We start from the raw sequence: 24,738 nt of genomic DNA on the forward strand, positions 1-24,738 counted from the left end.
TTCTTGGTGGTATGCGGGATCTTTAGTTGCAGCATGCAAGATTTTTAGTTGCGGCATGCAGACTTCTTAGCTGCGGCATGCATGTGGGATCTAACTCCCCAACCAGGGATCGAACCCGGGCCCCATGCATTGGGAGAGCAGAGTCTTACCCACTGGACCACCAAGGAAGTCCCACCAGCTGGGTTCCTAACTGCAGTGCCTTTCCCTACCTATTCAATCTAATCACCTGGGCACCATCCTCCCACCATGTTCCTTGAAACCATCCAGGGCTCCTTCCCTTCCTCTAATAAGAAAATTATATCAAGCTTAGGAATAGAGAGTCCTGTTTGTAAGAAAAAATAAGAAGACATAATCATGCTGTTCCTGAATTCAAACCCAGTCCTTAAGAAAACAGGCAACAACATGAAGGACAAGAGGAAGGTGTAAAGCAAGGAGAAGATAAAGGTACCACAAAGTGCTGCTCATCTCCGAATCTACAATGTACAAAATAATTCCCAAGGAAATAGGTAGAAACCCACCCAGACAATTGAAAATACACCCAAAATTCACAAGTTATTTGGGAATAGAAATCCTTACCTAGGACTTCCCTGGTGGCACAGTGGTTGAGAATCCACCTGCCAATGCAGGGGACACGGGTTCGATCCCTGGTCCGGGAAGATCCCACATGCCGCGGGACAACTAAGCCCGTGCATCATAAATACTGAGCCTGTGCTCTAGAGCCCGTGCGCCACAACTACTGAGCCTGCGTGCCACAGCTACTGAAGCCCGCGCACCTAGAGCCCATGCTCCGCAACAAGGGAAGCCACCGCAATGAGAAGCCCGTGCACCACAACGAAGAGTAGCCCCCGCTCACCACTAGAGAGAGCCCACAACACAGCAACGAAGACCCAGGGCAGCCAAAAGTAAATTAAATTAAACTAATAAATAAATAAAAGAAATCCTTACCTAATAAGACCAGGTTGCTGTAATTCTCCATCATTACATCTCTATATAAATCCCTCTGCGTAGAGTCCAGGCATTCCCACTCCTCCTGAGAGAAGTCTACAGCCACATCCCTGAATATCACCAACCCCTAAAATGACAAAACCATGTAGTACTGTTAAAATTAAAGGAAATGTCTTTCAGATCAAAGAAGAGATGGAAAAGGACACTGAGGGATGGAGAAAATACACTGAGCAAATGGGTTAAGCCAAAGATAGGGTAGAGTAAAAAAATTAGTGTAATTAGAACAAAGTGCCTCCATCTTCTTGAATATTCCTATTGCTGTAGACACACCTCCTTCATACAGTGAGACATTCCCATTATCCCACGGCTAGGGCTAGGAATGAACAAAACACACATTTATTTACAGTTTCCCAAATAATGAAATAGAGTAGAAAAACACACAGTAACCTGTAGGCCTGGAAAATTACTATTTATTTTAATGATCATCCCTGACTTACCAATATTTTTATTGTGGAAACTTTCAAACATACAGAAAGTTGAAAGAACTGTATAGTGAACATCTGACATGCTAATTACTACCTACAATAAACTCTTAAATATGAGCTCCTCCTTTCCCTTTTTTTCTTCTTACTTCTTAAAGGAAAAAGTCAGAATCTTTCCAAAATATTTACCAAACAAACAAGCAAAACCTCTGTTGCACATAATAGGACTTTGATCTAATTAAAGTGTACACCAAATACTAAGAATCATCATTTTCAGAAAGTATCATAAGTATTTTTCCTTATAATGCAAGTTCTTTAATAAACTCTTTTTAACTGGATATATCTTTCATCTTAGGAAGGCAAGACATAACCATTCCATTATTTTGGATATTGAGATCGAACAAGATCTCTAAGTTCCTTTACAGCTTTGAAAGTCTAAAATTCTCAAAAACTTATGCATCTGGCTAGTCTTACTTGTTAAAAAGTTCAAAACTATAGAAAAGCTAACAGTATATTGTTTAGGGATAAATAGTAAAACAATTGTGAAAAGCAAGAGAATGATGACTACAAAATTTTCTTTACAGGTTACATGTTGAGAGGGAGGGCAGTGTACAAAAGGGTCTTCAATAGGCCTTCCTATTCTATGTGTTAAGTACATGAGTGTTCTATTATTCTTTTGTAGTAAGAAATACTTCATATTTTTTTAAAGGGGAACTCAAAAATTAACGAAAAATAAACAGGCCTGTAAAGATGAGTTATCCCATTCAACAATCATTTCCACTTTATGAAACCACAATTCTGAATCTGAAAAAAAAAAAAACCACAATTCTGATATGGGAGGCCCAGTGGAATGTATTTAGGCTCCATCATAGAGCACTGCACACAAATGGGAACACTGTTAGAAAAGAATGGGATGCTAGAATAGAAAAAAGAGTGCACACATTTATGGTCAATTAATCTGTGACACAGGAGGCAAGAATATACAATGGAGAAAAGACAGTCTCTTCAATAAATGGTGATGGGAAAACTGGACAGCTCCATGTAAAAGAATGAATTTACAACATTCTCCTATACTATTTACAAATATAAACTCAAAATGGATTAAGACCTAAATGTAAGACCAAAAACAATAAAACTCCTAGAGGAAAACATAGGCAGAACGCTCTTTGACATAAATCACAGCAGTATTTTTTTGGATCTGTCTCCTAAAGCAAAGGAAATAAAAGCAAAAATAAACAAATGTGACCTAATTAAATTTAAAAGCTTTTGCACAGCAAAGGAAACCATCAACAAAACGAAAAGACAACCTACAGAATGGGAGAAAATATTTGCAAATGATATGAGCAATAAGGAGTAAATATCCAAAATATATAGACAGCTCATAGAACTCAACGTTTAAAAAAAAAAAAAAGCCGATTAAAAAATGATCAGAAGAACTGAATAGACGTTTATCCAAAGACGTGAAGATGACCAACAGGCACATGAAAAGATGCTCAACATCGGCTAACCATAGGGGAAATGCAAATCAAAACCACAATGAGATACAAAATGGCTAAGTCTTAAATATAAGACGGGACACCATAAAACTCCTAGAAGAGAACACAGGCAAAACATTCTCTGACATAAATTGTACCAATGTTTTCTTAGGTCAATCTCCCAAGGCAATAAAAATAAAACCAAAAATAAATAAATGGGACCTAATCAAACTTACAAGTTTTTGTACGGTAAAGGAAACCACAAACTAAATGATAAAACCAGCGTACAGACTGTGAGAAAATATTTGCAAATGATGCAACCAACAAGGGCTTATTTCCAAAATACACAAACAGTTCACACAACTCAACAACAACAACAACAAAAACCCAGTCAAAAAATGGACAGAAGACCTAAATAGACATTTTTCCAAAGAAGACATACAGATGGCCAACAGGCACATGAAAAGATGCTCAACATTGCTAATTATTAGAGAAATGCAAATCAAAACTACAATGAGGAATCACCTCACACCATAATTTTAAAAATCTACAAATAACAAATGCTGGAAAGGGTGTGGAGAAAAGGGAACCCTCCTACATTGTTGGTGGGAATGTAAACTGGTGCAGCCACTATGGAAAACAGTATGGAGGTTCCTCAAAAAACTAAAAATAGAATGGCCATAGGATCCAGCAGTCCCACTCCTGGGCATATATCTGGAAAAGATGAAAACTCTAATTCGAAAATATACATGTACCCCAGTGTTCATAGCAACACTATTATATACATATATACACATACCTCATCTTCTTTATCCATTCATCTGTCGTGGACACACACACACACAATGGAATACTATTCAGCCATAAAAAAGAGTGAAATCTTACCATTTGCAACAACATGGATGAACTTGGAGGGTATTATGCTAAGTGACAGAGAAAGACAAATACTGTAGGATATCACTCATATGTGGAATCTAAAAAATACAACAAACTAGTGAATATAATTTTTAAAAAAAGCAGCAGACTTACAGATATACAGAACAAATTAGTGGTTATCAGTGGGGAGGAGGGAAGGGAGGAAGGATAATATAGGGGTAGGAGATTAAGAGGTACAAACTATTATGTGTAAAATAAGCTACAAGGCTATATTGTACAACACAGGAAATATAGCCAATATTAATAACTATAAATGGAGTATAACCTTTAAAAATTGTGAATCATGTTGTACACCTGTAACTTATATTGTACATCAACTATACTTCAATAAAGAAAAAAAAAGAAAAGCGTGGGATACTAAGGGACAAGACCCTGCTGCTGGGTGCCATCACTCGCTCCCTGACAGAATGGGAGGACCTGAGATGGGTTCATAGATGAAGCTCAGTTAGGCAAGGAAGTTTCTAGATAAAGAGATGTTGGGACTTCCCTCGTGGCGCAGTGGTTAAGAATCCGCCTGCCAAAGCCGGGGACACGGCTTTGAGCCCTCGTCCGGGAAGATCCCACGTGCCACAGAGCGACTAAGCCCGTGCACGACAACTACTGAGCCTGTGCTCTAGAGCCTGCGAGCCACAACTGCTGAGCCCGCGTGCCACAACTACTGAAGCCTACGTGCCTAGAGCCTGTGCTCCGTAACAAGAGAAGCCACTGCAATGAGAAGCCCGCACACCACAACGAAGAGTAGCCTCCGCTCGCCGCAACTAGAGAAAGCCCGTGCACAGCAACGAAGACCCAGCACAGCCTAAATAAATAAATAAATTTAAATGCTTTATTTAAAAAAATGAGATTTCACCTCACACACCTATTAGAATGGCTACTGTTAAAAAAACAAAAAATGTTGGTGAGGATGTGGAGAAAAGGGAGCCCTTGTGCGTCATTGATGAGAATGTAAATTGGCACAGCCATTATGGAAAACAGTATGGAGGTTCCTCAAAAAAAAATTTTTTTTAAATTACCATATGATCAAGCAATTCCACTTCTGGGTATTTATTTGAAGAAAACAGAAACACTAACTTGAAAAAATACATGCATCCACATGTTCATAGCAGCATTACTTAGAATAGCCAGGATATGGAAGCAACCTAAGTGTCCATCAGTGAATCAACAGATAAAGAAATTGTGATATATATATATACATATATACACACACACACACAATGGAATGTTATTCAGCCATAAAAAAGAATGAAATTTTGCCATTTGCAACAACATGGATGGACCTTGAGGGCATTACATTAAGTGAAACAAGAGAAAGACAAATACCATATGATCTCACTTATATGTGGAATCTAAAAACAAAACAAAAAACCAAATTCATAGATGCAGAGACTAGACTGGTGGTTGCCAGAGATGGGGGGGAAGCAAAAATGGGTGAAACTGGTCAGAAAGTACAAACTTCCAGTTATAAAGTAAGTCCTGGGGATGTAATGTACAACATGGTGACTATAGTTAATAGTATTATATTATATATTGAAAGTTGCTAAGAGATTAGATATTAAAAGTTCCCATCACAAGAAAAACGTTTGTAACTATCTGCAGTGATGGATGTTAACTAGACTTTTTGAGGTGATCATTTCATAATATATACATATATTGAATCATTATGTTTTACACCTGAAACTAATATGTTTTACGTCAATTATATCTCAGTTAAAAAATGGTAATAAGAGCTATGAAAAAATAAAACAGTATAAGGGAGATAGGAAGTGCACTTGTTGAGATGCTATTTTATGTAGGGTGGTCAAAGAAGGGTTCTCCAATTTGGTGACAGGTGAGCAAAGTCTTGAAGAAGTGAAAGAGTAATGATGCAGATATCAGGAGCAAGAAAATGCCAGGCAGGGGAATCAGCAAGTTCAAAAGCAGAGGGGGCAGAATTAAGTTACCTAAAAATATATAGAAAATCAAGTCAGAGAGGCAGCCGAGAGCCAGATTACATTGGGCTGTGTAAGCCATTGTAGAAACTTTGGTTTTTACTCTGAGTGAGATGGGCAGCCACGGAAAGTTTTAAGCCAGGTAGTGATGACTTACATTTTGGAAGAATCACCCTGGCCGCTGTGTTAAGAAGGAATGTTAGGCAGGCAATGAAAGAAGTAGGGGGATCAGTTAATAGGCTGTTGCAACATCAAAGGAGAGATGCCTGTGGCCTAGATGAGGACCAGCTGAACTTGTACATGCAAGGCTTTCAAGTTCCGAGTCGCCCTCACTCAGCTGGGCACAGGCCTATCACCTTTCTCTCCACTATGTGGAACTGCCCCCCTTGCTCCCAAGAATAAATTAAGTCTAGCTAGAATTCCAAACTGTGGATGTTTGATAATCTAATTAAGTGCTACGTGAAGTTTAAAATGTCCAGCATTGCCTAAGCAATTTGATACATGCTGTCCACCTACAATGTTTTGATCATCTTATATCCCCTCTTTGCCCCTTCATGGCCACCCCCACCAGGGCACTACGGGGGCACAGGCCTCTGGAGAAGAAAAAAGTTTTTGTCATTTCAGAAGAAGGAAGTATTCATGGATGTGGTCAAATCCATGAGTGGCTGTGGAGGACAAATGGATAAATCCTGTCCAGAGGAACTTCTTCAAGGATGTGATAATAGAGAAGTAAGGAAACATAGTTCTACTAATTGAGAAGTTTCCCCTATTATTCATAATCTTCCCTTTAAGACATCTATTTTCCTTCATGTGTATCTCCAGGGAGCTTCTGAAGAGCTTGACTCTAGCTAAGAATTGGTTTGGTATTTACTGAGCTTCAACTGACAGCTCTAAAGCTTCTTCATTTTGAGGACCTCACATTCCTTTGGCCCTTTTACAAATAACTTCTGTTCCTAAAAAAATAGGGAGGAGATTTAACTATACAATTTCTTGAGTACTTTCTATTTATTTTATTTTTAAATTTTATTTATTTATTTTTGGCTGTGTGGGGTCTTCGTTGCTGTGCGCAGGCTTTCTCTAGTTGCAGCGAGTGGGGGCTACTCTTCGTTGCGGTGCGCAGCCTTCTCACTGCGTTGGCTTCTCTTGTTGCGGAGCACGGGCTCTAGGCATGCGGGCTTCAGTAGTTGTGACTTGCAGGCTCTAGAGTGCAGGCTCAGTAGTTGTGGCACATGGACTTAGTTGCTCCGCGGCATGTGGGATCTTCCCAGACCAGGGCTCGAACCCGTGTCCCCTGCATTGGCAGGCAGATTCTTAACCACTGTGCCACCAGGGAAGCTCTTCTATTTATTTTAAATTGCTTAATGTTAGTCATAATAATGAAAATGGATATGTTCTATCTCAAACATATTTTTACTTAGCTGCATAAAATGCCACCTTATATTGGGATTTACTTAAAATTTCCCTATTTGTGAAAAGTAATTTTGGATTTTATTATCTCAAAGGTTGTCCCAAAGTGTTGTAGTCTCTGCTTTTAGATCTATCCGTGGTTCTACCATTTTTGTAACCCTTAGTGAATTTCATTCCAGTCCTCCTTCCCTTTAGATATCTGGTGATGGAGTCCATGGATTCCAGATTGAGAACTCCAACGAGGACCATTTGAGAATTTAATTCAAAATAGACCTGGAAACTGGTCCAAGTATTTACTCACAAATTACCTGGCAAATCCCTTGTCCTATTGGTATAGAACTCTTTGATCAAGCCCCCATGTCATTCCTACTCCAAAAATATTGGCAAAGTGAAAGATCTTATCACCTGTTTGGACTGAGACTAACCAAAACCAACCCATAAGCTGCATGGCTTTTGCTTGGTGTGTGGTATGGTGTGTGCCACATATGCACTCATCTTATTTTCAACAATTCAGTTGTTATGATGAAGCCTCTGTATTTGCCTCACTAGGCCAGCAGAGATCTTAGAGGAGATATGGCACACAGGAGAAACTGCCCAATTAATACTAAGACGGAGGGGACATATAGGAAACTGGGTCTCTGGGTCTAACCCCAAGGCCTCCATTATGTATCCAAATGGGAAGTACTAAGGACAAGGTCTCTTGAATGGGCTTTTGGTAGTCAGGAATTGTCAGAAGAGGAAAAAATATATATACCTTGAAAAACAAAGATTTCAGGGAAGAAAGAAAAAATCCCAAAGCACTTTGATCTTGACTTTTGGATGTTCAGAAACCATTCTTTCCTCTTAGTGAGGTAACTGAGGAAAAAAGAAGAAACTGATGAGACACTTAGCTTTTCTTGGGATCCCACACTTTCTCCAGCCCCTCTCCACCCACACACACATACAGAGGAAGGTCAGGGAAGACTGAAGAATCCAGCCCAATGCAGTTACAGGAAAAGAGCTACAATCTATCATGGGCTCACAAATGACTCCTAGGTATGGAGTGGTGAAGCCACACTTGCACCATCACAACCCACTCACCATGGCACACATAGTGCTATACAAGGTCACCTGGTTACATATAATCCCACATACATACCTAAGGGACACACAAGGTCTCTATCGCACAGCCACAGGACTCCCCGCACCCACACACTAAGGTCATATTAGTTGCACCTGCACAGTCACAGGCGCCTGACACCACAGTCTCAGACCTCCAAATCCTAGGCACACGGTGCTGCACACATTCAAACAATCACACACCCATTACCGGGACACACAGTTCCAAATGCAGTCACCTGCCCTCTACATCCCCCACAATGGCGCACAATGCAGTAACAATCACATACCCTTTCTGGGAACACGTACAGTCACAAACACCCCACTCCATCACCCAGAGTGATCACCACATACTGTCACCATCACACACTGCGAAGACACACTGTAACAATTACACACACACACACACACACACACACACACACACACACGATCTCCTCTCTTCTGCTCGCTCCGGACACGAAAGGCCGGGGGCCCAACTCCTCACCCTAGTCCTTCCCTAGTTCCGGTCTGGTCCAAAGTAGCTAAGTTGCACCGGGTTCCAAACGCCCCTCAGCAGCTAACTCCGCAGAGCCAACGGCCCCACCACTGTGCAAAACTCAGCAGCGAAATACCGCGGGACATAGCGTGGGCCTGCGGATTTCTCTGGGAAATGTAGTCCAGAGGCTGAAAACGGGCCCCCGATTCCTCTCAGCGCGGAAGCTAGGTTTGCGCTCATCCACCGCCTCTCTGCACCAATCAGAACCGCAAGCCCCGGACGCCAAGCAGTTCGCAGATGGAGCCGGCATACCTGCTGGAGTTGCCAGTCCTACCCATCTCTGTCAGCTCAGTTATCGCCCGTAAGCAAAAGGCGAGACCGCAAATTCGCCTCTTAAGCAGCTCCGAGTCGCAGAGCCTCTGGGAAACGTAGTTCACGCCAGAAAAGCAGCCAATCGGCCAGGGTGCAAGCGAACTGATTCTTTTCAGCTGGTCCTGACCCCCGTGACCCAACCCGCCGGGCCCGGGAGATTTCTTGAGGTTCTAGTTCGCCCTCGGAATGCAGAGGGGATGACACACTTTTCATCTTTGTCCGTCGGGTGAGTCCAGGCCTCGGTCCGCGCAGCGCTCAGGGTAAGAGTGAAGGTGGGACCTAATCTTCTCTTTCTGGACTGTATTGAAGAGGCGACAGAGAAGAAATCACGATCTTGAAGAGTGTGTGTGAGCGCGTGCGTCTCTGCACTCAGGTGAGGAAGAGGGCGGGGCAGAGCTTGCTGAAGATGCTGAGTTGTGACCGCAGGTGTGACTGGGTGTTGTGTATATGTGAATGTGTGTCACCTGTTTGGGAGACCAGGCTTGTATCTGCGTAACAGAAATTAACCTCTGTTAGGCTTTTGTAAAATGATAAAAGAGGGTATCTTTATGGGGCATCAATTTTATTTGAAGGTTGACAGAATTTTTTTTAATCTACTATATGCTAAACAACATTAACGGGTTATGTTAAAATAGGCACTTTTACTATGGTTTAGAATGCAAGTTCAACATGTTTTTAAAGCAAGAAGGAAGATTGCAAAGTAATTTATTACGAGATGCTTGGTTTTATCTGTCCCAGACCCTCAAGTATAGACACTCTCCTCTACAGTGAAACTACTAAAATATTTGGGTTTAAATCTGCCACCTTACTATTTGTTTTCTGTTTATTCCACCTGTTCACAATCTTAACATTTTCAAAGAGTACAGATTAGTTATTTTGTATAATGTTCTTCAATTTGGGTTTACCTGATGTGTCCTGATCATTTATACATTTTGGGGAGGAAAATCCCATAAATGATGCTACGCTCTTCTTGGTTTATTTTATCAGGAGACACGCAATGTCAATATGTTCCATTACTGGTAATGTTAACTTCCTCCCCCCACCCCCCGCCCGCCAGATCTTAGTTCCCGGACCAGGGATGGAACCAGTGCCCCCTGCATTGGGAGCACAGAGTCTTAAACACTGGACCACCAGGAAAGTCCCAGGTTTTATTACTTATAGTTTAAATGGTGTCCATAAGATTTCTCCACTGTAGAGTTAATTAATGAGTATGTTCGATTTATCAGTGAATAAATAAAAAGAAGCCAGCTGACAAAGGAGCCTGGGAATTGTAGTGTGCAGAGTCCCAATCCCAGCATTACAGAGAACCATATAGAAGGTTCAGTGTGGGACTGAAACACAGTAAATGAATAACCAGCACATGACCATCTTGGGAATTTCCTTCACCTCTTATGTTGGATTACGGGTTTCCTGGAGCTTATGTCTTCTTTTTTTCTTTATTTAGTCTCACATTTTAATTTTTTAAAAAATCCTCCATTAGCACCTTGAGAGAGATTAATTTGGAATAAAATTTGGGGGCCCTTACAAGTCTAAAACGTCTTTATTCTAACCTCTTTGGGATGATAGCTTAACTAGGTTTGGAATTTTAGGTTGGATATAATTTTCCCTTAGAATTTTGAGAGAATTATACCATTGTCTTCTAGCTTACAGTTTTTATCTTAAAGTATGATGACAATTTGATTTGTATATTGTTGTTCTTTCTCTTTAGCAGCATTCTTAAATGGTTCTCTTCACACCTAGTTTTCTGAAACTTCACAAAGGTGTGCTCTGGTATGAGTCTTTTTGGTTCATTGTATGGGGTATTCAGTGGACCCCTTTATGTCGAAGAATCGTGACCTATATTTCTAGAAATCTTAAATTTTCTGAAATTTTCCTCCATTCAGTTTTCTACTCTCTCTTTCTGGAACCCTTCTCTTTCTGGATGTTGAAATTCCTGATTTTATCTGTTATCTTTCTCATCCTTTATTACCTTATTTTTTAACTTTTTTTCCCCCTACAACTGAGTGATTTCCACAGCTCTTTCCCATATCTGCTATTAAATCTTTAATAATAGGTATTTTATTTTTAATTTCCAAGAGCAGTTTTTATATACATGTTAATTGTTTCCTGGATATAAGATCTCCTCTTACCTCTTGGTGCTATTGTAGGGGGATTTTGGGTGGCTTTTTCCTGTGTGTGTATTTTTCTGTTCCTTAACTGTATTCATTTCCTTACTTCTTTTTTTTTATTGTTTTCATCTGTCTTTCATATTACTAGGTTTACATTTACATAGTGCTAGGCTTTCCCTAGTTTGTTGATTAATACTGTCCATTCATCATTTATTAATAATGCGCTAAAAAGATGACTGTTGCTGGGCCTCAAAACAGGCCACCCCAAGAAATGCCACAATGGCATGTTGATTGTTTTGAATTAAAGTTACTTGAGAAACAGCTAGTGGGGAAAAATGATATAGAAAACACTCTGACCCCCTTTTTTCCCCAGAAAGCAGGAAATAAATCTCCCATGTAAAACTATCCTCCCTATACCAAGAGAATAAAAACCATCTTTATCACCAGAGTTAGGGAATTCAAGGCTAAGAAAGCTGTACAAACGAACTTTTTTACTGCTTCGTTAGTCTGCTCCGCCAAGCACAAGGCCCTTTGTTAAATCTTCGCAAATAATTGTTCCTTTGTCAGGGGTTCCATTTCTATGAGACCTTCATGCATATAAAGTAAATTGGGTTTTTTTCCTCCTGTTAACCTGTCTTGGGTCAATTAAATTATTAGACCAGCCAAAAGAATTCAAGAGGGGTGGGGGGGGGATTTAATGTAGTAACAATAGGTAGATAGATAGGGCTTGTCAACTTGTGAACTTCAGTATAGATTTCAGACATTTCTTTGTCAGCCCCAAAATGTTAGCATTATAGCTTTTCTCCTAGGCTATTCCATTCTCCAGAGAAGAGCCTTCTCACCTCTTGACTGCCAGAATTTTGAGGGTCCAATAGTGATGAGGTCCCACCATTTATTCTTTATTTATTTATTTTTAAAATTTTATTTATTTTTGGCTGCATTGGGTCTTCGTTGCTTCGCGTGGGCATTCTCTAGTTGCGGCGAGTGGGGGCTACTCTTCGTTGCAGTGCTGATGGCTTCTCTTGTTGCGGAGCACAGGCTCTAGGTGCGTAGGCTTCAGTAGTTGTGGCACACGGGCTCAGTAGTTGTGGCTCGCAGGCTCTAGAGTGCAGGCTCAGTAGTTGTGGTGCACCGGCTTAGTTGCTCTGTGAGATCTTCCTGGACCAGGACTCGAACCCGTGTCCCCTGCATTGGCAGGCGGATTCTTAACCATTGCGCCACCAGGGAAGTCCCCCGTTTATTTTTTTTATGATTTTTTATTAAAGTATAGTTGATTTACATTCCACTATTTTTTTAATCCCCTGATTTCAGCATGGTGCCTCTGCCATCTGCTTTTCTTCATAGCCTTGTGTCTAAAGCTTCCCTGATTCACTTTCTCTAGGGAATAAATATTCTATTCTTTGCCAGGATGGTGTGGTAGTGTATTATCTATTTCTGCATAACAAATTGCCTTACAATGTAGCAGCTTAAAACAACAGACATCTATTCTCTGAAACAGTTTCTGAGGGTCACAAATCTGGAAATAGCTTAGCTGGGTGATTCCAGCTCAGGGTCTCTTGTGAGGTTGCAGTCAACCTGCTGGCCAGACTTGACTGGGACTGGGACATTTGCTTCCAAGGTAGATGGCTCATTCACATGGTTTCTAGTAGTTCCTTGCTGGCTATTGTCAGAAAGCTTCAGTTCCTTGTTACCTGGGCCTCACAGGGCTGCCTGAGTGCCCTAACGACTGGCTTAATAGATTACCCCAATGACTGGCTTAATAGATTACCCTAAGAGCAAGTGATACAAGAAAGACCACAGTGCCTTTTATGATCTGGGTTCAGAGGTCTCATCCCATCACTTCCACCATAATCTGTTCATTACAAATCCAAAGTCATGAAGATTTACCCTTATGTTTTCTTCTGGATTTTATAGTTTTAGCTCTTATGTTTAGGTCTTTGATCCATTATGAGCTAATTTTTGTATATGGTGTGAGGCAAAGGTCTGACATCATTCTTTTGCATTGATTTTCCCAGCACAGCACCATTTGTTTAAGAGACTGTTCTTTCCCCATTGAATGGCCTTGGCACTCTGGTTGAAAATCAATTGACCATAGATGTATGGGTTTATCTGGGGACTCATTCTATTCCATTGATCTATCTCTATCATTATTCTAGTAACACACTGTTTTGCTTTGTAGTAAATATTGAAATGTATCTCTTCCCCAGTCTCTTGCTTCCTAGGCTTTTCAGTCTGTCTGCTGCTTGCTCTATTATTTTTTTTTCATGGATAGCTGTGTGTAGTATATGCCTTTGAATACTTTTGACAAAAGCCTCCCAGGGGGCCACTCCAACCCTTACAGAGTTCTGAGAGGGGAGAGGAGAAACAAAGGCAAGTCCCTGTGCTGATCACTCAGGGAGCCACCAAACAGGTCAAAATAAGCACAATTCTTTGGGAACAAGTCTGTATTGTCCACTATGGCACCAACAAGCTGCACGAGGAATGCAGGCCACCATACCCACAGCCACCTCTGAGGTGCGATTTAGTAGGTTGGTATGCCAAATGCCACAATTCCTTCTACTGAAATTTAGCAGCTTCTTTCTTCGTTAAGTACTCCCTTCGTTTTTGTAAATTTTAAATTAGATTCAATAGTTATGAAAAGTTGATTCTGACAATTTTTGCCACCTTAATCATTGCTTCATTGGAGGGATGGATCCATGGAGCCCCCTACTCCACCATTCTCAGTGACATCACACCCATTTCTACAAGTTATGCTTTACATATTCTACAGCTCTGTTGTTTGGTACATACACATTTAGGATTTATACATTTGAATAAACATTCCTAAAGGATATTTTCACTAGGTAGAGAACTCTGGGTTGGACAGTTTTGCTTTTTCTTTCACCACTTGAAAAATGCTGTGCCACTTCCTCCATTTCTGATGAAAAATTTGTTGTCATTCAAATTGTTTCCTCCTATAGATAAGGTGTCATTTCTCTTTTTGCTTTCAAGATTTTTTCTTTAGTTTTCAGAAGTTTGATTATAATGTGTCTTGGCTGGGATCTTTTTTTTTTTTTTTTTTTTAACACTGTTTGAGTTTTTCTCAGCTTCTTGAATCTGTATGTATGTCTTTTGCCATACTGGGGACATTTTCAGCCATTATTTCTTCAACTATTTATTTAGCCCTGCCCTCTTTTTCCCCCTCCCTGTGGGACCCCTGTGACACAAATATTAGATCTGTTTTTGTTTTCAGTTCATTTTCTCTTTCAAACTGAATCATTTCCATTGTCTGTCTTCAAATTCACTGAGTCTTTCCTCTGTACCTTTCACACTGCTATTGAACCCATCCACTGAGTTTTGTTTTGTTTTTTATATTTTCAATTATTGTATCTTTTTTTTTAGAAGATGTTGGGGGTATGGGTTTATTAATTTATTTTTATTTATTTTTGCTGTGTTGGGTCTTCATTTCTGTGCAATGGCTTTCTCTAGTTGTGGCAAGCAGGGGCCACTCTTCATCGTGGTGCACAGGCCTCTCACTATCGTGGCCTCTCTTGTTGTGGAGCACAGGCTCCAGACGCACAGACTCAGTAGTTATGGCTCACGGGCCTAGTTGCTCCGCGGCATGTGGGATCCTCCCAGACCAGGGTTCGAACCCATGTCCCCTGCATTAGCAGGCAGACTCTCAACCACTGCGCCACCAGGGAAGCCCTCAATTATTGTATCTTTCAATTCTAAAATTTCCATTTGGTTCTTCTTTTTGTTTTCTATTTCTTTTTTTTTTTTAAAGGGAATTTTTTTTTTAATAAATGTATTTATTTTATTTATTTATTTTTGGCTGGGTTGGGTCTTCATTGCTGTGTGCAGGCTTTCTCTAGTTGTGGAGAGCGGGGGCTACTCTTTGTTGCAGTGCACGGGCTTAACATTGCGGTGGCTTCTCTTGTTGCAGAGCATGGGTTCTAGGCATACGGGCTTCAGTAGTTGTGGCACCCAGGCTCATTAGTTGTGGCTCGCAGGCTCTAGAGCGCAGGCTCAGTAGTTGTTGTGCACAGGCTTAGTTGCTCCGTGGCATGTGGAATCTTCCAGGACCAGGGCTTGAACCCATGTCCCCTGCATTGGCAGGCGGATTCTTAACCACTACACCACCAGGAAAGCCCCATGTTTTCTATTTCTTGCTCAAACTTTCTATTTCTCATTTGTTTCAAATGTGCTTTTAATTGCTCATTAAAGGATATTTATGATGTTTGCTTTACAATCTTCATCAGATCATTCTAACCTGTCATCTGTGTTGGCATCTATTGATATTTTTAATAGAATTTATTTTTTAGAGCAGTTTTAGGTTCAAAGCAAAACATCTTCATTTTATTGGACTTCACTTTATTGTGCTTCACAGATATCGCATTTTTTACAAATTGAATGTCTGTAGCAACCCTGCCTTGAGCCAGTCTATCAATGCCATTTTTCCAACAGCATTTGCTCACTTTGAGTCTCTGTGTCACATTTTGATAATTCTTGCAATATTTCAAACATTTGCATTAATATTGTATTTGTTATGATGATCTGTGATCAGTGATCTTTGATGTTACTACTACAACTTGCTGATGGCTCAGATGACAGCATTTTTTAACTAAGGTATGTACATTTTTTAGGCATAATTCTGTTGCACACTTAGCAGACTACAGTATGGTGTAAACATAACTTTTATATGAACTGAGAAACCAAGAAATTCGTGTGACTCACTTTACTGTGATATTTGCTTTATTGCGGTGGTCTAGAACTGAACTCACAATATCTCCAAGGGATGCCTATATTGATTTTTATTCAAGTTGAGATTTTCCCCATTTTGTGAAATTTTCTAGTTTTCCTGTAATTTTCTATTGAAGTGTGGACATTTGGGGCATTATGAGGCTAGATCTTATTTAAACCTTCAGTTTGGGCTGGCTTCCTCTGATACTGTCATAGCTGAGAGAGCTGGAGACAAGACCTTGTTTCTGCCAGCTGTGGGTAGAAGTCTAGGTTCCCAATTCAGCCTTCTTTGACACCTGAGGAGGGGAAGGCCTCCTTGTTATTGCTGAACAGGGATGGAAGTTCCAACTCCCCTTTAGGCATCCACTGGTAATCACCATTTCTGGGATGGATAAGACTATATATTATAACCGTCCCCCAGGTGGTCTCCACTGACACTACAGGGGTTTGTGTGGTCTCATTAACACTGGGCAGTGGTTAAAGTACTGACTTTCCAGTAGGTCTCCCTGAGACCACCCAGTAGAGAGGTTGAGGGATGCAGGTGCCTCATTACTGCTGGGTAGAAGTCCTAGCTCCCCAAAGGGTCTACACTGACACCATGGGTGGGAGTGCTGTCTCATTACCACCCAGTGGGGATAAAAGTCCCAACTCCTTAGTCGTCCTTTTCTGAAACCACCCCTGTGAAGGAGAGGTAGGGTTGGAGCACCTTTACAGCCTGGTGAGGCTTTATACGGCCTTTGCTGGTATGGGTGGGGCCCCTCTTTTCTGTGGTGTTTGGCTTGAGTAGAGCAGCTATTATCTAAAATATTTTTGTCTTATTAGGCTGTCCCTTTCCTTGTTCTTTGGTTAGAGAACGGGCTTTTTTCTGAGGCTTTTTCTTTCTACATCAATTGGCATTCCAGGGTTGCCAGCTTCTTCAGCTCCAAGAGTCTCAGATGTACAAGGCAAAAAGAAAACCCAGAAAACTAACCACGATTTTATTCCTTAGGTCCCATGGTTCCAACCATGCCCACCTTTCAAAGTCTTGTTTGTTTTCTGTAAATATTCAGAGTTTTTATTTGTTCTCAGCAAGAGAAATAAGGAAAAGTACACCTACTCAATCTTCCTGAAGCAGAAGGCCCTCTTCTATTATTTTTAAATGACTACTTAATCTTATACTGTTTTTTTTTTTTTTTTCTGGCTGCATTGGGTCTTCATTGCTGTGCGTAGGCTTTCTGTAGTTGCAGCGAGCAGGGGCTACTCTTCATTGCGGTACATGGGCTTCTCATTGTGGTAGTTTCTCTTGTGGAGCACAGGCTCTAGGCGCACAGGCTTCAGTAGTTGTGGCTCGCAGGCTCAGTAGTTGTGGCACACAGGCTTAGTTGCTCTGTGACACGTGGGGTCTCCCCCGACCAGGGCTTGAACCCGTGTGCCCTGCACTGGCAGACGAATTTCTAACCACTGCGCCACCAGGGAAGCCCAATATACTGTTCTTTTCTGGCTCTTTTAAATGTTTATTATACATATAGAGCATATTCTGGATGTATTTTTATGTTTTTCCTTTCATAATCTGTGTCATTTTTCTCAGTCCTTATCAAGCTGTTAAGATTGACTGATTTGGTACTCTGCCATATCCATCCTGCTAATTATAGTTGCTGAGTCCAATTGCTTCATCTTATTGGCCTCTGTTCACTTGTAAAGGGATTGGAATAAATAGCCTTTAGCTTCCCAATTTATCTCTAAAGATGCTCTGTTACAATAATGGTTTGAGAACTAATGGTTAATTCCTAACTGTGTAAACTTCTATTTCCTCATCTGTAAAAAAAAAAAAATGAAAATGGTTAACTACTAGCTATGTAAATTCTATTTCCTCATCTGTAAAATGGAAATAAGTGACTACACTTCATAAACTTGATGTGAATATTGACACATTATAAAAGACTCAGTGACTGGTAGTTATTATACAAAAACCTATGATTCCTGAGAGGAAAAAGGCAGAGAAGAATAGGAAAGGCTCAGTGGAAGAGTGACAACTGATCTTTGCCTTTGATGAATGTATTTTGATAGCTGGTAATTGACAATTATAATGGATGGACATTCCAAACAGAGGAAAAGGTACAAGAAATGTTGCTAATGTGGAAAAGAGCAAAGCAAGTTCTGGGACCATTAAGCAATCTATGTTTAGTTGACATATAAAGTACATGCTCTAAATTAGTGAGATCAAATTAGAAAACTACAAAATAAATAAAATATGAAAGACCTTGAATAATGTGGTAAGGAGTTCAGTTTTCTTTTCAAGAATTGAAGAATGATAGACATTTATTCTTCATATAGCAATGAGATAAACAAAGTTGTCTTTCAGATTTCTCTGGGAGATAAATGGAGATTGCATGTTTACCCAAAGACCACATTCTGCATAGCTCTATCATCTCAAAAAATTTGCTTCTCTGGCAATTTCCTTCCTGGATTATGTATCAGACTGGAATCTCCCAATTAACTCAGCAACCCAGGGAATCATTTCACTGTTTCCACTAAATGAAGTTAGGAAGAATAAAAATTGGTTCTGGTTACATGTGAAAAGGATGGATGACTGTCTGCAATGGTCCAGAGTCCTTACACCAGAAAGCCAAACAGAACTGTGAGACCTCTTAAGCCCCACTTTCCGGTCCTGTCAGCACAACGTTTACAGTCAACCATATTAACCTGCACTTCCGCTGTAATACTGTCTGTGCCTACATTTCATTTTGCCCTTGGAAATGCCAGTTGTATCACAAACACTGCAAATGTGCTAAACCTCAACAGTAAAGGTTTTACCTCCATTTTCTGCCTTAATTTAGCCATACTTTTTCTAAGGATTTCTCTTCCTCTTTAGGCCTCTAGAGTTGATGTTGCTCATTTCCCATGCTTCACATCCCACGGATCCCAGAAAAAGGGTGGGTGTTATTTTTTATTGCCTACACATTTGTGTCCCTCATTCTCATATAAAAGTCCTTCAGTGAGAGCTATGTCATATGCTTATATCCCTTCCTGTAAGGTCGGATCTTAACAAACGGCACCGCGAAACAGAAAGCTTCAAGTGAGCTTTATTAGGGAGCGCTCCCGGGCGAGGTTCACTGGTCCGAGAGAAAGGGGCCAGAGAAGTCGCACCCGGGGACGAGGGTCGGGCAAGATTTTATAGGGGAAAAAGGGAAAGGGGTGTGGTGAATCTGGGAGGGCGCAGGGTATTCCTTATTTGGTGGTCTTTTCGGGTATCCTGGGGGACCGTTAGTCCCGCCCCTCGAAAGGCGGTAAGGCTGGGCTGGGTTCCAGGTCAGTTCCTGGAACTGGGTGGTCCGAAATGTCTCCAAGGCAGTTTCTGGAACTGGGTGGTCTTCGGTCTGATGCAACCTGTGAATATTGTGTTCCCCTGCCTCGGGCCAGTTGGCCTTACACTTCCTATACTTCAAACTACTGTAACCTGTTCAAAACTCATTCTGGGAATATAGTTTTGAGAAAAACTTATGGATCTAAGTTTTTTTTTTTTTTTTTTTTTTTTAAATTGTTGCATTTCAGCTAGACTTGCTGTAACTCATGCTGGTAGTTTTAAGGACTTATGTATCTATGCTTATTTTCACAGAAACTGCTGTTTCAACTAGGTTGACTGATTTCCAGGTTGTGGGTTATATTATGCTTCCCAAAAAGATATGTTTAAGTCCTAACCCCAATACCTGTGAATGTGACTTTATTCGGAAATAGGGTCTTTGCAGATGTAGTCAAGCTAAGATGAGATCACACTGGATTCAGGTGGGCCCTAAATCCAATAATTTGTCATAAAGAGAAGTTTTGGACATACAGAGGAGACAAGGGGAATAGGATCATGTGAAGAGATTGGAGTGATGCAACTACAAGCCAAGGAATGCCTGGGGCTACAAAAGTTGTAAGAGGCAAGGAAGGATTCTTCCCTAGAACCTTCAGAGGGAGCATGGCCCTGATCACACCTGTGGGTTTTGGACTTCTAGCCTCCATAATTGTGAGAGAAGAACAAAATACCACAAACTTGGTGGCTTATCAAAATATCTGGTGGCTTGTTTTAAGCTTTGTGGTACTTTGCTATGGCAGCCCTAAGAAACAAACATTCCTCAGTGACTGAAAACTTCAACAGCAGTTTTTGAATTTTCTCTCTCTCTAGTTCCATTATCATTATCTGCATGGAAAACTTACCCAATTGGCTTGTCCGCCTCTTCTGTCATATACTTTCACAATGGTAGAGAATAGTAACGAAGGAGCACATATCATGTGCATTATAAACTTAAGTTTAAAAAGGGAAAGTATATGTCACTTTCATTTATGCAATCAGATTTGAAAGCTTAAAATACTACCAAACTTATTCCAGTAGGACTCCAAATTGGCCAAACAGGAATTCTACAAGGAATGCCATAAATGGACTTTTGTTGTTCACTTTTGGTACACAATAAAAGATAGAAAAAATAAAGACACATTTTTTAAAAGATAGAAAAAAATAAAAGGAAAAAACTCAAAATCATCCATAATCCCAGCTATTCAGGATTACCACTCTAACATTTGCTAACCATCCTTCTTCATATTTTATTCTGAACGTGTACAGAAAGTATATTTGTATAGAAATGGTTACTTATTTTACATCTTGTTTTGTTGCCTTCCCTATCACACTGTAGAAAATTCTGTGTTTCTATTGCACTGTAAAAACACGAGGGCAGTGGAGAAAGTGACCTGAGGGTAATAAAATGTGCAACTTACACATAGCCCTCTGAGAAGGCCAGGCCTGAATGGTTATATATAATTGATGGGTGAGGAAATAGTGCCCTGAGTAGGAAAAGCCAGGTCTAGGGCATGACACAATTTGGGCCAGCTCCCATCTCTTTCAAAGAACTCCATCTCCCATCATTTTAGGCATTCAATAATAAGGGATTAAAAAATGATGGAAATGATCATGAGTTTCTCTTGCGTTGGCTTTGCTCCTGATAGTTTTAAAATACCTGGTTAATTTGTCAATTTCTCTCTGTAGTTCTTTTAATTTGTTTAATATTCTCAGGCTATATTATTTAGCAACATACATGATTAGAATTATATCTTCCTTAGTGAACTGAAATGTTTACTGTTCTCTAGTGACTTTATCTCTAGTAATGTTTTCCTTCAAGACTACTTTGTCTGTTATTTAAATACGACAGCTTTCTTTTAGATACCATTTGCCTGGCATATCTTTTTCTGTATTTTTCACCTTTCTGTTCTTATCTTTTTAGAGATACACTTTGTTAAATGGCTTATAGCTGCTTTTACAAAAGAATCCTATTTCATGATCTTTACTTTTAACTGAAAAGTTGAGCCTATTTACATTTCCTTGATTAATGATGTACTTAGATTTATTTCTACTATTCATTATATGGTTTCTACTTATCTCCCATTTTTGTTGTTTCCTCCTCATTTTCCTGCCTTTCTTTGGGTTGGTTTTTTTTCTCACTCCATTATGTTCTTCTACTTTAGAAGTTTTCTCTCCCTGCCACCCCTCCTTCCCTTTCTTAGTGGCTACCCTGGTTATTTCAGCACGTACACTTAAATCAGTACATCTGCCATCTTCCTGAAATAAAAGGATCTTACAATGCTTTAACCCAGAAACTCATTCACAAAAGTTTGCGTCTCAATACTTTAGTTTTGTTAACGCCACAAAACAGACATTATCATGGTTTTATAGTCACTATTACTTAATAAAAACATTTATATTAAACATCCTTTTGTATAAATATTCAACCCTTGGTATATTTTAGTCTGGTCTCCGGTATTTTCTGTTTTACATATCAACCTATTTTCTACAAAATTCCTGATGTAGCATTGCTAGGAATTCCCTGGCTGCATATGCTAATTAACACAGCTAATGCAGATGTGCCCTAAAGTTCACTCCTCTAACCATCTGCATTTTCAGTTCTGTAGGATGACAATCTCATTATATAGAACTTTCATTCAATAACATACTCTCAAAATTTCATGTGTGATACTCGTATGTGAATAAATGTCTCTCAAGTCTGATATTCATCTTAGGGTAGAAAAATAATCATTAGAGAAAAGCCATCATTAGTATGTTCTGGGTCAATTCCACAATACCCTCCTTCCCTGCCCCAGGGCACGCAGTTCAAATTGGACACATCTTAGGAATGTCTGAAATGAGGGGTGACTGTTGAGGAAAAAGGAATTTTTACTGAAAAGTTCGAGACTTAATTAAGATATATTTCATTGGGGACCTATGAGCATGCTTCAACACTTCAGTATGAGAGACCTCCTTTATCTCCTCAAATCTTGCACATTCCTTCCTCCGCTTTCGATCTAACCAATTTCATCTTTCACTGAGAAAATACAATTAACCAAACAGAAACTTCCTTTTATTCTCCCCACCACCAAATTCTCAGATCTGCTTCCACTGACACTTATATTCTCTTCCCTCCTGTTCAGGGAAAGTAACCCAGTTCCTATCAACCACTAACTGGGTCATCTCTGCAACAGCTCATCTTCTCCCGGCCTCCCAAATACTTTTGTCCTGACGTGTTACCTTACAGTTTACAAATATACTCTACCCAGCTTTAATAACAAACCAAAACCAAAGAATCAAAACTCCCTTCCTTTATCTCACATCTGCCTCAAACTAACTTACCTCTGGGCTTCTAGTGAAACACTTAAAGGGTAGTCTACTCGTGCTGCCACTCTTCCTATCTTTACGTTCACCCTTTAACTCTAAGAATGATAAACATTTATCGAGCACTTAACATGCTGAGTACTAAGATTTTTTTTAAATGTTAATTATTTCTTAATCCTTACAACTCTATGAGAAGATGATGTACTGGAGATAAGGCAACTGAGGCACAAATGCTACAAAACTTGCAGAAAGCCTCAGAAATAGTGGCAGGAACAGTTTTCAAACATGAGAGCAGAGCCAAGTTCTTATCAATTTACCCTGTGCTAAAGCAATGTGGTTTATGACCTCCGCAGTCCACCAAAAAGGCTTCTGAACAGGTTTACAGTGGCCTACGTACTGCCAAATTTAAAGGACACTGGCTCATCATTTAATTTTGTAGTAAAATCAACAGAATGACCATTTCTATCTTCATATACTTAGTTTCCTTGGCTTCTAAGACACCATACTCTAAATAGGCTCCTGCCTCATTAGCATAGGAGATCAGCTGCTTTTCTTTCCTCTGCGTGACTTCTAAACATTGGAGAGTAACAAGGCTCAAACCTAGGCCTTCTTATTTCCTCTAAAGACTGTACTTTACCTCAGGAATCTTATCCTATCACCTGTCTTTAATACTATCTGAAGGCTTATGATTCCAAATTCTCTGATTCCCACTTAGTGTCAAACAAGCTTTTCAAATCTAACAAACACACCTCAAACCAATTCTTTTTTTTTCTTAAAGGAAACTTCTTTTTTTGATGTGGACCATTTTTTAAGTCTTTATTGAATTTTTGTTACAATATTGGTTCTGTTTTATGTTTGGTTTCTTGGCCGCGAAGCATGTGGGATCTTAAGCTTCCCGGCTGCATTGGAAGTCTTAACCACTGGACGGCCAGGGAAGTCCCTCTCAAACCAATTCCTGATTCTATTTCCTCCCAAACTGCTTCTCCATGGCCCCTAATATCTTAATCAGCTAGCTGTAGAAGTTAAAAGTTGGCATTGTACTTGATGTCTTCCTGTTATCATGTACTTCATAAGTCCTGTCAGCTCGCCTCCAAGTAAATCTCACAACTACCCATTTCCATCCATCTCCAATGCAACATCTCTATCCTAACCTCTGTTACCTTGCTTCAGTGATTGATTACTCAGCCTCTAAAATGGCCACTCTGCCTCTCTACTCTTGCTCCCATTTCAACCCACTCTTCACAAAACATCAAATGATCTTGTCAAAATGTCAATCATACTGCCACACTCAAGTCTCCTTTGGCAGATTCTCATGGTGCTTAATAAATCAAGTCTTTGATGCAATGGCCTATGACCCTTACATTATATGCTACATGGCTGTATCTTCAGCCACATCGTACACTTCCCCTGCCTCCCCAGCACACACAAGAGCACTAGTTAGATCTTAAGACGGCAGCAGCATGTTGTTTTGATATTCATTATGTATCTACTAAATGGCATGCAACAGGTAAGTAGGCAAATTATTCGCCGAAGTTTGCAAGCGCCATCTCTCCCATCTATTACACTGAAGTTGTCACAAAAAGCCGTTAACTTGCTTTATAGTCTTAGCTCACCACTAAATAGATATAAAACACTAAGCTTGTCACTTACCTCTCATTTTTTCTAGATATAAAATGGAGAAATAATACTCTACTACCCAGTGGAGCTGCTGTGAAGACCATCAGTTCTCAAAGTGTGGCCCCTGGCACAGCAGCAACCTGGGAACCTGTTAGAAATTCAAATTCTCAGCCCCCATCATGCCAGATTTACTGAATCAGGAACTCTTGAAATGGGACCCAGCAATAAACCCTCTAGATGATTCTAATGTACACTGAAGTTTAAAAATTTAGATGAAAACACTGGGGAAAAAAAAAAAAGTAGAGCTAAATAAATGCCAGGTTATGTTGTTATCACTGCCTTGTATGACAATATGGTGTTTGTTACGCACCAGTGGTAAATAGTAAAATTACAAAGTCAGGTTTTTCATAAAATAACTTGTGTTGGCTCTTTTAAACACAGAACACCTTAAACGTGAAATACACATATGCAGTATGTAAGCAAGGAAAGCAGAGATAGTATTGCTTAAATGACAGATATAACTAAGGAATACCTGAAACAGTTGATGAAAT

At 40.0% G+C, this 24,738-nt stretch overlaps 1 long non-coding RNA gene and 1 pseudogene across 1 annotated transcript; one reads left to right on the forward strand and one right to left on the reverse strand.

Moving 5' to 3' along the window:
- The window catches only part of LOC137215276 (zinc finger protein 565-like), a 24,688-nt pseudogene extending 15,728 nt beyond the window's left edge, over window positions 1-8,960 (reverse strand).
- Window positions 7,383-24,434, forward strand: LOC137215307 (uncharacterized). The gene is made up of 2 exons (XR_010939241.1): window positions 7,383-9,494; window positions 24,237-24,434. It is a non-coding gene; the product is annotated as an uncharacterized lncRNA (long non-coding RNA).
- Window positions 24,435-24,738: the final 304 nt, after the last annotated feature.

Source organism: Pseudorca crassidens, chromosome 20 (genome assembly GCF_039906515.1).
Source record: "Pseudorca crassidens isolate mPseCra1 chromosome 20, mPseCra1.hap1, whole genome shotgun sequence".
NCBI classification, from domain to species: Eukaryota; Metazoa; Chordata; class Mammalia; order Artiodactyla; family Delphinidae; genus Pseudorca; species Pseudorca crassidens.